This window comes from Gossypium arboreum, chromosome 7, assembly GCF_025698485.1.
Source record: "Gossypium arboreum isolate Shixiya-1 chromosome 7, ASM2569848v2, whole genome shotgun sequence".
NCBI classification, from domain to species: Eukaryota; Viridiplantae; Streptophyta; class Magnoliopsida; order Malvales; family Malvaceae; genus Gossypium; species Gossypium arboreum.
This window is the reverse complement of record NC_069076.1, coordinates 48,469,045-48,485,623: the sequence shown is the minus strand read 5'-3', so window position 1 is coordinate 48,485,623 and position 16,579 is coordinate 48,469,045. Positions and strand designations below refer to the sequence as shown.

General features: G+C 37.5%; 1 non-coding gene across 1 annotated transcript; it reads left to right on the top strand.

Moving 5' to 3' along the window:
• Positions 1-6,860: 6,860 nt before the first annotated feature.
• Positions 6,861-6,967, top strand: LOC128295869 (small nucleolar RNA R71). Its single transcript, XR_008286418.1, has one exon. It is a non-coding gene; the product is annotated as a small nucleolar RNA R71 (small nucleolar RNA).
• The last annotated feature ends 9,612 nt before the right edge of the window (positions 6,968-16,579 follow it).

Genomic DNA, 16,579 nt, shown 5'->3' with positions numbered 1-16,579 from the left:
GCCTTGGGTAGCCTATTGAAGGCCTTAGCTTTTCCTTGATGCTCGAATAAATTGTATTGAATTGCTTGATGTAGTATAAAATGTGCATGACCATTGTGTATTCAAGCTAAAGAGTGGCCATATGACCATTTAAACTCCTTGTCATATTCGCCATAAGCTAGCACAATGAGGTTTTAATAAATTGAATTTGTTTGAATTAGCTCAAGAGCTAAGAGGGCCACAATTGGACAAGGGAAGGAAAAAGTGATCGAATAGCCGTAAAAGCCGCTCGACAACATCCGAGGTAAGTCCTCAAGAAGTGACCTTACTTGAATTATGTGGAATGAAATATGGATGAATTGATTATTGATTTATGTGTGTATGAGTATTCAATAATACCCGGCTAAGTCCCAAGGCGATTATGCTAGTGATTAAAATTGTGTTTGAGCCTTAGTAACTAAAATGAAATATGTATGTCCAATGATTATTGATGTATGTGTGCATGAGAAATTGAATGATATCCGGCTAAGCCTCAAGACAATTATGCTGGAAATTATAACCGGGTTAAGACCAAGGCAATTGTGCTAGTAGCTATATCCGGCTAAGACCAAGGCATTCGTGCAAGTTGTTAAATCCGGCTAAGACCAAGGCATTTGTGCAAATCGTGATATCCGGTTAAGTCCCGTGAGGCCTTGGTGCGGGTTACCATAACCGGCTATGTCCCGGGCGATTGAACGAGTAGCGACATCCAGTTAAACTCAAGGTATGTGATTTGAAAATTATAAGCTTGCTGGAAAATTTCAGCTAATGCACTTGTGAAATTTCCCAATGACAAGGTAAGTGCGGTGTGTGCTTTATGCGCTAGGAGTAAGAGCGTATGAATATCCGCTCCTATGATGGAACGAGTTATCGGCCTTAATGAAGCCGTTATTTGTGTATGAACATAAGAGTTGGGATGGTGAAGTAAGTATGATTATGTGAATGTGCATTAATGAAATGATGCATTTGGTTATGTGAATGTATTGCTTTAATTAAAGCTGATTATATTCCTTGAGACTTACTAAGCATAAAATGCTTACCCGCTTGCTTTGGCTCTCTGTTTTATAGATTTCGCCGATAGCAATCGGATTCGGGATCAATAAAATCAAGTCATCCACACTATCAACGCCTCTATTTTGGTATAAATTTTGGTTGAACTTTGAAATGGCATGTATAGGACTACCCTTGTTGGTTTAAAATGTGGCGATGTATATGTATACGGCCATGCGAAAATGGCTCGTAAAAGGAAGCATGAACTTAGACTATTTGTGGTTTGAATGTATATATATGGTGTCATGATGTGATTATGGATTGGAAATGGGAGTGTTGGTCACATGATCAGCCATTGGTATGGTTAAAATGATCATATGTGAACCTATGTATGGCAAGACTAGTTGGTTGATGGAGACTACAAAAATAGATAAGACCTACCTTAAAACAGATGCTGCCAGCTGCAGTGACGTGAATGTGAAAAGTCACCAAAAATTGTAGGAATGGTATTAAATAGTGAATAAGCTATGTAAATGAACCTTGATGAGTCTATTTTCATATGGAAGAAGCGAAATGGTCATAGGAGTTACATGTTAAGAGATATTGAAGCTATTGTGGAACAGGGCCAGAACGGTTTCTGGGTCCCCTGTCGCAACTTTAAAAATTTACTATAAATTATCCAGAAAGAATTAGGAGACATACCTTATATGTACAGATTCCATTTTGAGTCTAGTTTCATTAGAAATAAACGGCACCAGAATTAAAGCCCTGTACATAGAGATATTCAAGTTATACCGCGCGAAGGTCAGAGCAGTCGATCCCTGTAACATGGGTGATTTTAACTAATAAACTGTACCAATTGGTCCGACCAAAAATTCTAGAAATAAATCCATGGATGGATATATGAGTCTAAATTCATGGAAAATTTACGGAACCAGTTTCCGAGTTTTGAAACTCGAGATATGATTTTTAAGGCGACGGTGACGCAGTCTTCCAGCCTGACTGGAAATGTCAAATTGGTGGGCAAAACATGTGAACTTGGCTTGTTAACCCCTCGTGTCCGACACCGGCGATGGTCTCGGGTTCGGGGTGTTACATTAAGGAAAGGGGGTGAGTTTGGAAACTCAGTGTGCAACAAGCCCCTTTCAGAGCCCAAAACAATATCAGCCTGCTGGGCCTTATCCCAAGTCCAATCTCAATATGTATATACTGGGCCGTAGCCTTTTCATAAATTATATAACTGGGCCGAAGCCTTTTACTGTAAACGGTTTGGCCCATAGGCCCATTTCAATATCACATGTATCGTCAATAAAAACAACAAATGAATGCAAGCCCATTTAGGGAGCCTACTTGACCCACCATCCGTTACTCTCCACCCGTACCAACCAACACAGCATGTGGGGAATAACTCAACCCACCTAACCATAACTCTCCACTGGCAGCATAGCTGCTTTATCATATATAATTGGAGGCCTAGCCTCTTTTAAAAACTGGGGCAAAAGCCCTTTTAATAACTGGGGCATAAGCCCTTTTGATAACTGGGGCAGAAGCCCTTTTGATAACTGGGGCATAAGCCCTTTTAATAACTGGGGCATAAGCCCTTTTGCACTTCATCCATCCATATAAAAACCCAACCCAATGCATTTATGAATGCCTCATATGCATATCATACATATCATGTGCATATCATATATATCATGTGCATATCATACATGTCATGTGCATATCATACATACCATGTTTATCAAAATCACATGTATTAAATTCATATAAAAACCCTAGGGGTATAATGGTCATTTTTACCCAGGGGCAAAACGGTCATTTTCATATTATAAGGGTAATTCTGTAATTTTACCGAAAATTAGGGTTTTCATGTTCATTAACAGTTACTAACAATTCATGAGTGCAAACAGTGATTCTGGCCCATTTTTAGCGAAATTGAGTTATTGGGCCTAAAACCTTTAATGGGCCCTACATAGCCGATTTTGTCATCTAGGCCCATTTAGCCTATATTCCATAACAGTTTTATCAGTCTCGATGCGAAATTTAACAGGTTTTCATTTTCCACCAATTTCTACCCAAATGGGCCCAAAAGCCCATTGGCCCTACTTCAGCCCTTCGAGGCCCAACTTGCCGTGAAAGCCAAAAATCACGCTCTTACCGTTTCCAATGTTTCCAATTATCATCTCAATGAATCTACCTAACTAATGAGCATTCGCTTGCTCACACGTCCTCGAAATGCCAGAATTTCGGCATTTCGGCTTTTCAGCATTTATCGCTTTAAGCTATGAAAAAGGGTTCGTTACACACCTGTTTTGCGATATTCCTCGATGAGATCTCCTACACGATTTCTCCTATAATCAACCGTTAATATATCAGCTCACAAGAATTGAACCAAATCAAGAACCATCCAATATTAACACTTACACATTTGGCCACCATCCATAATGGCCTTAGGCACCTTACCTTTGCCGAGATTTATAACGAGATCTAGCCACTCCGGTGATCCAAGCTAATCCAAATCGACACTATGCCTTGCTGCTTCTCCACTATAGAAACCATAAAATATTAAAAGAAGAACCCCATAAAGCCTATACCCATACTCGGCCACCCCCTAAACTAGAAGGGTTTCAGCTTGTGGCCACTAGTTACTCTAGGAATCATTTAGAGTTCGAGCATTTACCAGTCTTTCTCCTCTTGAATCCGTTACGCCTAAAAGATGAGGGAATTGAACACCAACAAGTGAAAAGGAAATAGAGAGTTGCTGGTCAACAAAGATTCGGCACCCCCCTAGCTTCACTGATTTCGGCTTTTGCGGTATTTCGACAGAAGTAGAGATAAAGGAAAGAAACAATGGATGAAGAGAGGAAAATAGTGGGTTGCTTTGAAAGAATGAGAAGGAAGAAAAGGTGAATGGAGAGATAATAGATTCGGCTGAAAAAAGAAAAAAGAGAGAAAAGACTAACCTAAAGGGAGAAAACGGCACACAAGTACCTAAGTGCCGAAAATCCCTAACTAAACTCCCTTTGCCAAAAATCCCCTCTCCAATCTCCTTTATTTGGCCAACTCTATCTTCGTATCAAATCCCTAAAATCTCTCCCCTTATCCCTTCTTAATCCATGCACTTGACTAATTCAAACCCCTCCAACAGAATCCACCTGGGTTTCAACACTTACCCTTCCTGCACATAAAAATAAATTACCTTTATTTGCCAACACAGGAAATCGATCCCATGTCTTCCCTTAAGCTCCACACGCCACCTTTTTAGGAGCTTAGTGGTGTCACCCTTGCCAGTTTACCAAAGCTCTTTTTGTGATTCATTTTCTCCCACAACTTTACATGAGGTCACCTAGCCAGAACCCCTAACTCTTAAGTTCAAATTTTGAAAATTCTACCGGGTTTTGGCCAACACATGGGCCTTCCATAAGCCCATTTACATACTCAAATTATGAATTCCATAATCACATACCAAATTTTAGAAACTTACTTAAAATATCAAGAATCGCGAAAACCCGAAAATCAGGATGTTACATGTCGCACATCGGTGCTAAATTCTTAGTTTCAACCACAGTTTCTAGACACGGGCATGTCGCACGCCTGTTTTGTTTTGACAGTCTCTCCCATGACCACATCGCAAGGCCATGGCAACTTATCGCATCCCCTGTTAGGGAAAACTTTTGCCCTATTTTCACACGACTGTATCGCACGGCCGTGTCTCCGCCCGTGGTGTGAGCACGGCCAAAGGCACGCTTGTGTGCCTGGCAGTGTGGATTAGAAAACCTGTGTTTCAAGGACTCAAGTAGTGATTAGATGTTAAAAACTAAAATTTTAAAGAAATCAATACAGTTAGTGCTCGGGCTGCCTCCCAAGAAGTGCTTGTTTAGAGACTAAGCTCGACTTACCTCTCTTTTGCGTAATCATGGTGGTGCGAAGAGTTTACACTCCTCATCGCTGCTATCAATTTCATCAAAATAAGGTTTTAAATGAGTACTATTTACCTTAAAAGTGTCGAATTTGGAATGACTTACCTCGACTGTACCGTATGGGAAAATGCTAAGTACCATAAGATGGATTGCTCTATTAGGTTCAGAAGCGGCAATGCGAGGATCCGCTGCATCTAGTAGTACTTGGTCTCCCACCTTAAGTTGATTTGGTGAAATATTGTGCTCGTCATGGCGTTGTTTTGGTTTATTGTGTGTCCTTGGTTTATGTGTTTGTCATTCATCTAGTTCCTCGATTTGTAGCCTTCGTTCTTCATAGATGGGTTCTTTGTTGTTACTTGAACAAGGCTCATGTGTGCTCTTTGAACGTGTTTCCTGTAAAGAAGGTTGCACCACATGGTCAGTATTAATAAGATTACGAGCTTGAAGAGTAACTGAGTCATCACCCACACGAAGTGTGAATTCACCTGTACCAACATCAATAACGGTTCTAGCAGTTACTAAAAAGGGCCTTCTTAGAATTAAAGGTGCGTCACTACCCTCTTCTATGTCTAGAACAACAAAATCGATTGAGAATATAAATTCATCAATTTTTACAAGTATATCTTCAATGATACCTCTAGGAAATCTGATAGTTTTATCGACTAACTGAATACTCATCCTAGTTTGTTTGAGTTTCCCAAGACCTAGTTGTTTAAACATTTTTTAGGGCATGACATTAATACTAGCCTCTAAATCAGCCAAAGCATTTTTAAAATTTAAGCTACCAATTAAACAAGGAATCGTAAAACTCCCTGGATCTTTCAATTTGTTGGCCAGCTTGTTCTGTAGAATGGCTGAGCAAACTGCATTTAACTCCACATGCGATGCCTCATCCAACTTCCGTTTATTTGCTAAAAGTTCTTTTAAGAATTTGACTGCGTTTGGCATCTGTGAAAGAGCTTTAATAAACGGTAAGTTAATGTGTAATTTCTTTAATAGTTTAAGTAATTTACCAAATTGTTCATCTGTGTTGTCTTTCCTTGTCGCATTGGGGTATGGCACTCGTGGTTTGTACTATTTACTTACTGATTTCTGCTCACTATGGTCTACCTCGCATTTACCTTTACTTACCACAATTCCTTGCCTCGATTCTGGTTCAGGTTCAACTAATCTTTCCTCGTCTTGGATGGTAATTGTGTTGAGTTATTCCCTTGGGTTAGATTCAGTGTTACTTGGCAAGCTACCTTGTGGTCATTTAGAAATCAACTTGGCAAGTTGGCCTATCTGAGTTTTGACCCCTGGATCGATGGTTGTTGATTCTTAAGTGCTATTTCAGTATTTTGGAAACGAGTTTCTGACACTGAGATAAACTTTTTTAGCATCTCCTCAAGGTTCAGCTTCTTTTTCTGTTGGTAAGGTGGTTGTTGAAAGGCCGGAGGATGTTGTGGCCTTTGATTTCCTTGACCACCCCATGAGAAATTGGGATGGTTCCTCTAACCTGCATTATAGATATTACTGTATGGGTTATTTTGAGATCCAGAATTATTGCTACCCATGTATTGGACTTGTTCCTCCTCGGTGTTGGGGTTGAGGGATTGATATTCCGTGTGTGTTCCTCCTCCATTTGAATCACACCTCATAACTGGATGTACCTGAGTAGAACCACACAAATTGTCAATCTTTTTATTTAAGAGTTCTACTTGGTTAGATAGCATAGTAATCGCATCAAGGTTGAAAACATCGGCCGCTTTCGTCAGCTTTGTCCTTATAACTTGCCACTGGTAGTTATTCAGTGACATTTCTTCAATAAATTCGTAAGCCGCTTCAGGTGTTTTGTTGTTCAAAGTTCCATCGGCGGCTGCGTCGATGATTTGCCTCTTTGAGGGGTTCGCACCGTTGTAGAACGTCTGAACTTGTAGCCAAAGTGGTAACCCATGGTGAGGGCACCTTCTCAAAAGATCCTTGTATCTCTCCCATTCATCATAGAGCGTTTCTAGATCCATCTACACAAAAGAAGAGATGTCATTCCTCAACTTAGTCATTTTAGCCGGAAAAAAATATTTAAGTAAAAACTTTTCGGTCATTTGTTCCCAAGTAGTGATTGAACCTCGTGGTAATGAGTTCAACCACTATTTAGCTTTGTTCCTCAGTGAAAAGGGAAACAATCAAAGGTGTATGGCATTTTCAGAAACGCCATTGATTTTAAATGTGTCGCAAAACTCCAAAAAATTCGCCAAGTGATTATTTGGATCCTCATCCTGCAAACCATCAAACTGAACAAATTGTTGTATCATTTGAATCGTGCTAGGTTTTAGTTCAAAACTATTTGCAGCAATAGCAGGCCTAACCATACTCGACTCAGTTCCTGTTAAATTCAGTTTATCATAATCATACATAGTGCGCGGAGCAGGATTTTGATTTACTGGATCAGCAACAATTGCAGGAGGTAGCGAATTTTCTTGATTTTCAGCCATCTCCTTGGTTGTGGTTTGAATATTGTCCTCTTGCTCTTCCTCTGTGTATTTTAAGCTTCGCTTTATTTCTCTTCGGTTTCTACGAGCTGTGCGATCAATCTCGCTATCAAAAATTAATGGTCCCGATGGGTTTCTTCTAGTCATAGACTATAAAAAACCTACCAGAAGCAAATAAAAGAGAAAATTAGAAAAGGAAATAAAAAATTAAATTGAAAATAAAGTAAAATGGCTAAAGTAATAAAAATCGAGTGTTCCTAATATCCTAGTTCCCCGAAAACGGCGCCAAAAACTTGATACGTGATATTCGCGACAAGTTTTAAAAATTTATAATTAATCATTCTTAAAACTAACTATTATCACGATGAAGGCAAGTGTACCTATCGAACAGTAGTATAGCTTTAGCAAGACCAGATTGTCGAACCCAAAGGAACCAAGGGTACTAGTAATTACTTTCTTTTTATTATCTAGCCTAAAAATTAAGGGATTTGTTTATCTAAACTAATTAACTAAATTAAAGGTGCACAGTGAGAATATTGGGGAAAAGCTTTTGGGAAAACTCGATTGATTAAGACAATACGCAAGGAAAAATCCACCTAGACTTCACTTGTTATTTGACTATGAATCAGACGATTTATTCATTTGACTTGATCCATAGAAACCCCTAAGTTATATTATTATCTCTCTCGAGACTAATAACGTCTAACCCTAGGTTGATTAATTGAAATCTCTTTCTAATTAACACCCTAGTGTTGCATTAACTCGATCTATGGACTCCCTTATTAGGTTTCACCCTAATCCAAAAAAATCTTTTCACCCTATCTCTAGGCGTGCAATCAACTCCACTTAATTACGAAAAATTTACTCTTAGACAGGGACTTTTGCTCCTCTGAATAAGCGCATTAACTTGAATCAATATCCTAGAATATTAAAACAAGAATTAAGAACACATAATTAAGAACAAGTCAAATATTTATCATACAATTCGGATAACAGTAACAAGATCCATCTTAGGTTTCATTCCCCTTAGGTATTTAGGGAGTTTAGTTCATAATTTTGAAAGAAAACATCTCAAAAGAATAAAGATAACAAAACAAAAAGAAAACCCAAAACTCCCGAAGGAAATTGAAGGGAGATCTTCAGTCCTGACGATGAACCTGGCTTCTGAGATGGATCAATTGGCTTTCCTTGCATAATTCCTTGCCTCCTACTCCGTGTGTCTGTTCTAATTGCCTCATCAGGTGTTTAAATAGGCTTTAGAATGCCTAAAAGCCCTCAAAAGTGGTCTTTTCCGAATAGGACTAAACTTGGGCTCGACAGGGACACGCTCGTGTGACACGTCCTTGTGACACGCCCGTGTACGATATCTTCAAGACCGTGCTCAAGGCTATTAAATAGGCATGGGAGTGTAGTATACCCCTGTGAGGAGTTCCAAGCCATGTTAGAGCCTGTTAAACCTATACGGGTACGTGATCTACTTGTGTAAGGAACTCTAGGCCGTGTTGGTTTCCCATGTTGGCCCGTTTTCTCTGTTTTTGGCCTGTTTCTCCCTGTTTTTGCCCTCCTATGCTCACCTAAGTATAAAACATGAAATTAAAGAATTTGGAGCATCAAATTCACCAAATCTAAGGAGAAATCATCCATAAATGTGCTAAGCATGGGATAAAAATATGTATAAATTACAATTTATCAAGAAGTTTCTAGATGTATTTAAGAAACTTCATATCAATATCTCGTTGGTAAAAGCACTTGAACAAATGCCAAATTACGTCAAATTCATGAGGGATATCCTGTCTAAGAAACAAAGACTTGAAGAATTTGACACGGTAGCCTTGATGAAGGAATGAAATGTATATCTTCAAGACAAACTGCCCCCGAAGTTGAAGGATCCTAGATGTTTTACCATACCTTGAAACATAGGAGCAACATGTTATGGTAAGACACTATGTGATTTGGGTGCGAGTATCAACTTGATGCCCATGTCAATATTTAAGAAGCTAGGGATAGGTGAAGTTAGACCTACTATGGTTACACTTCAATTAGTAGATCAATCTTTTGCACGTCTAGAAGGAAAAATTGAGGATGTATTGGTACGTGTAGACAAATTTATTTTTCCTACTGACTTTGTTATTCTAGATTTTGTCGAGCTTACTATGTGTGTTCAGGACGATCATGTAACATTTAATGTTTTTATGTCTATGCGATTTCTTGACACACTTGATGATTGTCGTGCAGTGTCCAATTTAGAGGAATTAATCATAGAAAAGGAACTCAACTATGTTGAGGACTCGTTGGTGCAAATTTTGACATCAAGCCCTCTAAGTGATGAAGAGGGGGATGAATACTTAGCTTTGCTAGAAGCTAATCAAATGGGATTTAATCCATAATCCCGCTTTGAATATTTGGAGTTAGAAAGTAGAGATTACATCCAACCAAAATTTTCAATTGAGGAGCCACCTAAATTAGAACTGAAGGTACTTCTCTCGCATTTAAAATATGTTTATTTAGGTAACGCTTCTACTTTGGCTGTGATTGTTTTAGCAAAATTGACCGAAAAGCAAGAAGAGAAACTCATACTAGTGTTGAAACAATTCAAGAAGGCTATTGGATGGACCATAACTGATATTCGTGGCATTAGTCTATCTATATGCATGCACAAGATCATCCTAAATTATGGTGAGAAAAGGATGATTGATGGACAATGAAGACAAAACTCCATCATTAAGGATGTAGGAAAGAAAGAAATCATTAAGTGGTTAGATGTAGGTATAATTTATCCCATCTCAGATAGTTCGTGGGTAAGTTTGATCCAGTGCGTGCCAAAGAAAAGAGGTATTACGGTCGTTGAGAATGAGAATAACGAGTTGATACCAACTAGAACATATATGGGATGGAGAATTTGCATTGATTACTGAAAGCTGAACAAGGTGACTAGGAAAGATCACTTTCCTTTATCGTTCTTGGACCAGATGCTGGATAGACTCACAGTGTAACACCCCAAACCCGTGACCGTCACCGGATTTGACCACGTGGTGTTACCGGGCTTACTTCCCTTATTTCTCTCTTGGAAATATTTAATTTCTGTTCCAGGCAGGCTAGCTAACTGCGTCACTGTCACCTTAAAAAAAATCATATCTCGAGTTCCCGAACTCAAAAATCAGTTTCATAAATTTTCCCTGAAACTAGACTCATAATACCATCTACACATTTTTTTCTATAATTTTTGGTCAAGCCAATTAGTACAGTTTATTAGTTAAAGTCTCCCCTGTTTCAGGGTTCGACTACACTGACCTTTGTGCACTACAACTTGGATATCTTCCTGTACAGGGCTCCAAAACTTATGCCGTTTGTTTCTAGAGAAACTAGACTCATAAGGAAATCTGTACATATAGAGCATGACTTCTAATTCTCTCTGGTTAATTTATAGTGAATTTTCAAAGTCGGATCAGGGGATCCAGAAACCGTTCTGGCCCTGTTTCGGAAAAACCAGAATATCTCTTAAAATACAGCTCATATGGACTTTTCGTTTCATCCATATGAAAATAGATTCATCAAGGTTCAATTTCATAATTTATTCACTATTTAATTCTACTTCTAATATTTTTAGTGATTTTTCCATCTCACCTCACTGCTGCTGGCAGCATCTGTTACTAAAGCAAACAATGACTATTTCATAATTCTTCCATGGCCAACTATTTCATCATACATAATACAAACTATGGCCACCTTATCAAAATTAAGGTTTCTAAGGCTCGTGACTATAGGTTTTAGAATCACACTCAACCGACCACATAGGCCATTTTCGCATGGCTTAAAGTTTACAACCCAAAATTCAACAAAACAATATAGCCTATACATGCCAAATGTTTTCCTAGTTCAACTACGAAGACAATACCAAAAGATTTCCAGCCGGTGTGATGACTTCAACGACAGTTCCGAGCACGCAAACGAGACGGATCCAAAGGACCTAAAATGGTTGACAAGAAAATACAGAGTGAGTTTATAACTCAGTAAGTCCTAAGCATTCGACAATCATCCATCAATAAAATTTTCACAACATGAAACAATAAACGAGGTTAGGTACTCCATCCATGTCGAAACTATACCATAATTCCTCGGACCTTTCGGTTCAATCTCATACCAAGTCATACATCCACATTTCATATTCTATTCAATAAGATATTTGAGGCATTTTTACACACCAACTCATTTTCACCACAATCATACAATTGCAATCATCACATAGATTTAAAGCTTACCAAGCTCATCCCCGAACATGAACATAGTGCCTATTCGCCATGAGCTCAAGGTACTTACCCAATCCGCTGTCCGTGATTAACTCGATAATGTCACACACTCAGTGCCAATAGTGATGCAAAAGCATATATTGAGTCCGCACACTTAGTGCTATATATATATTCAGCTCGCACACTTAGTGCTATATAATCAAACTCGCACACTTAGTGCTGTACAAATTTTAAACCCACACACTTAGTGCCAATCTTGTCACCGTGCCCATTTAGACCCGCACACTTAGTGCCGAAATCAACAACTCAATACATCACACCTCTTTTCTTTTCATTCAATACTTTCATCACCACATACATACATGTATATAAATTTATCATTCCTTTCGGCATAATTACATAGACATTATGTCTATTTAAATCAATACCAAATACGTGCTTAGTGACTTACCTTGTGTTGGGTAAAATAGTTCCAAGTCGGCTACTCGATGACCTTCGCCTTTCCCTTGCTTGATTCTCCTCCTTTAACTCCTTGAGCTTGATTAATAAATCAACTAGTTTAATCATCTTGCTAAACATTTTCAGTTCAATTACACATGCATATGTTTGTTTGTACATTCGGCAACCACTCTTACTAATTACCCATTTTGTCGATTATACACATAATTAAAGGCAACATCACGAATGGGCATACTCATGTATATAGATATATATATATATGAATACACACATAACCGAATATGCACCAAAATTTGATTCATCATCACCCACATACTCACCTTAATGGCCAAATATACTTGCAATTTTACAAACATTCTCCAACAATTTCTTCTTTAAACAAACACATTTATCATTTACTTCATAACCAAAACATCATGTGCAAACATATATACACATATAGGTGCAAGGTCAATCTCAAGGTGATCATAATCACATATAAACATATATCAAAACACAAATTTTACCTATCATACAACAAGCATAAATCGCACTTATGAGCATGCCATGGCGAATACATCACACACCATCCCCTTTCAATTTTTGGTCATGGTTAAACAAAAAACTCCATGTCTTACTCAAGAATGCTAAAAGAAATTTCAAGAGTAGTCAATCCATTATTACATGCATCATCAACAAGCTTCACATTTAGCATGCAATGGCTTTAACACAATATCAACCTTGGCCAAATACCATTTCCATGGCATAACAAGGATTTGAACCATGGGCTAACATGAACATCAAGTTAGCAACTAAAACATGCATGAATCTCATGACACAACCTCAAACATACCTTAATCTTGATACAAGTATGACCAAATCTACTTCTAGTTCTCTTCTAAACCAAGCATGAAGCAAAAATCCTTCCTTTTTCCTTAGTATTTTCGGCCAAAGAAATGAGAATAGATGAACAATTTTTTTTCTTCTTTGTTTTCTTTCTCTCATACACAGCAAGGGGGGGGGGAGAAGCATGGATGAGACCATTCTTTTTTTCTTTCTTTGCACATACTCTTTATTTTATCATTTCTCCCTAATGCACCAACAAAACATGTCTATGACATGTTTTGCCCATCCTCTCTTGCCATGGCCGGCCACCACCTATAAAAAGGGGGGTATTTGACATGCAAGTCCATTGTTTTGCATGCATGCTTTAATTAGTCATCACACATTTCCCTATCATACTTTCAAAGTTTACTACTAGGTCCTTTCTAGTGAAATTCACATTTATAACTCTAAATCGAAACATCAAAAATGTCACACATGAATTAACACATATTATAGGCATCAAAATAAATTTTAAATTATTTTTATGCCTCGGTTTTGTGGTCCCGAAACCACATTCCGTCTAGGGTCGTTTTAGGGCTGTCACACACAGGGTGACACTATTACTATTTTCTTTATGGATACACGGGGTATAATCAGATTATAGTAGCACTAGAGGATCGACATAAAACAACATTCACATGCCTGTACGATACATTTGCATTTAGACGCATGCCATTTGGTTTATGTAATACACCTGTTACATTTCAAAGATGTATGATGCATATTTTTACTAACATTGTTGATAAGTATTTGGAAGTATTTATGGATGATTCTTCAGTATTCAGGGATACATATGATGATTTCTTAACCAATCTAGCCAAGGTCCTAAGGCGATGCGAAGAAACAAACCTCGTACTTAACTAAAAAAAATGTCATTTCATGGTATGAGAAGGAATTGTTCTAAGGCATCGGATAATGAGACATGGAATTGAGGTACATAAAGCAAAGGTAGATGCTATGGAGAAACTCCCACCTTCAACATTTGTAAAGGGCGTTAGGAGCTTTTTGGGTCACGCCAGTTTTTATCAAATATTTATCAAGGACTTCTCCAAAATTGCTAAACCCTTATGCAAATTATTGGAGAAGGACACGATGTTCAACTTTGATGAGGAGTGCTTAAGAGCTTTCAATGATTTGAAGAGTCAGTTAGTTTTGGCACCCATAATCGTCACACTAGACTGGGATTTGCCATTTGAACTGATGTGTGACGCAAGTGATTTCGTGATAGGAGCTGTTATGGGCCAGTGAAGGAACAAAGTTTTTCATCCCATCTACTATGCAATTCGGGCTCTAACGTGAGCTCAATTGAATTATATGGTAATAGAGAAAGAGTTACTTGCTATTTGTGTTTGCTTTTAACAAGTTTCGATCTTATCTTGTAGGTACCAAATTGACTATCTATGCAGACCATTTGACAATTAAGTATTTACTTGCCAAGAAAGATGCTAAACCAAGATTAATTCAATGGGTACTTCTACTCCAAGAATTTGATTTAGAAATTCAAGATCAAAATGGAGTAAAAAATCAAGTAGCAGACCGCTTGTCTAGATTAGATCCGCAAAAAGGGAATTCTCCACTTATACCGATTTAAGAGACATTCCCAGATGAACACATATTGAAGGTAAATCATGTCCATAATATCCCTTTGTTTGCTGATATTCTAACTATTTAGCTTGTGGTTTGATTCCGATCAATACGAAGTATCATCAAAAGAAAAATTTTCTTCACGATGTGAAGTACTATATCTTCGAAAAGGCATATTTGTTTAAAAAGTGTGTAGATCAAATGATCTGGAGATGCGTGGCAGAAGATGAAGTACATAAGATTCTATATCATTGCCACTCAACTCCGAGTGGGGGATACTTCGAAGACATGTATTCAAAGATGCGAATGCTTACGTAAGGAATAGTGATTGATGTCAAAGGGTTGGAAATTTCACCAACAGAAATGAGATGCCCCGGACAAACATCATTAAGGTAGAATTATTTGATGTTTGAGGTATTGACTTCCTTGGTCCTTTCCCTCCGTCTTTTGGTCACAAGTACATATTGGTTAGAAGTAGACTATGTGTCTAAGTGGCTTGAGGCCAAGGCATATCCCACGAACGATGCTAAGGTTGTTGATAGTACTAGAAAGAACATATGTTTTCTCCTTACTTATTGGTTAATCTGCCTCCATTTAGTTATCTTTAGTACATATTTTAGCATTTTTAGTTCAGTAGATTGCATTTTATAACTCAATGGATCTTAGCCTATTATCTTTAATTTTGTCATGTTTTGGTACCAATGTTGGTACATAAGTATTTTTAGATTGTGCCCCAAAATTTTTGCTGCACCTGACCGTTGTCAGGATAAGAACAAAAATGTGTGTGTTGTTCAATCTGGTATAACAAAATTGTACGTACAGAGGCAACATGATTCTGTTGAAAGGACACTTGGGCTATTTGGGAAAAATATAAATATTCACGTGAAAAGAAAAAAAAAAGGAGGCTTTTTGGAAGAGTATCTTTGTCAACCTATCTTTTGAAGCTTTTCAACTATAGCGGCTTAAGTCTCCTACGATTGAACTGACGTGAAAGGGATGCAAATTAGCTCTTGACGAGGAGCCCTGAGTGTGACAAAAGAGGGAATGGAGAGATTCAAGTCGAGATTGTCTAGGAATAGTATTCTCCACTTGTTTCTTTTATATTTCTTTTTTGAACAATGGTTATTACATTCTATTTCATGTTTGTACGTAAGTACACACGATTTCTGGGTTAAATGTTATTTTATTTAATCTTTCTTCTACTGTTTAATCTTTAGGTTTGAATGTTTTTAGCATGGAAGTGTTATTGCGGTCACTAACACTGGAAAGTGCAGAGACAGTTCAACCTAACAAGCATGCCAACGGAAGTTGCTTAAGGATTAGAGGAATTTAATCCACTTGTTGTTTATAGTGCTCCATTGCTATCATTAGACGGTATGGCTAATGTTGTAACAACCCAGTTTTAGCTAAATAGAACAATAGCTGTGGAACCACAAATCCAATGTTATAAAATTATTTTAATATTATTTTTGGTATTTACAGCATATTATTTGATATGTGTGAAAATTTCGTGAGCTAATTTTATCGTTTAGTTGGTCAATTTGATAAAAAAGACTAAATCGCGTAAAGCGTAAAAGTTGAGTTCTATTAGCTAAAAGTATTTTATAGCTATAGAACCTTTAAGTAAAGGTCCTTATGTTGCAATTAGACCATTAATAACATGATTGGACAGATATGGACATATATTCAGGTGTTTTAAATGATTTTTATGAGGTTAATATAGTAATTCTTTAAATAAAGGTTAAACAATTAAAACAAAAGATAAAAAATTTCATTCATCTTTCTTCCCAACTGAAATTAAGAAAGAAAGAAGCCATGGATAAGCTTTGAAGGTTCGGCTAATGCATGCTTCAATTTAAGTGATTTTTAACTCGGTTTTTAGTTATTTTTATGTTTTTGAGTTCGTTGTAGCTCAATTTGTCTAGCCTGTACCTTCAATTTTAAAACTGTTAACATTTGTGAGAATTAACATTGATGTATATATGTGTTCTTTGATGTTTGATGATGAAATACAAATATTTTT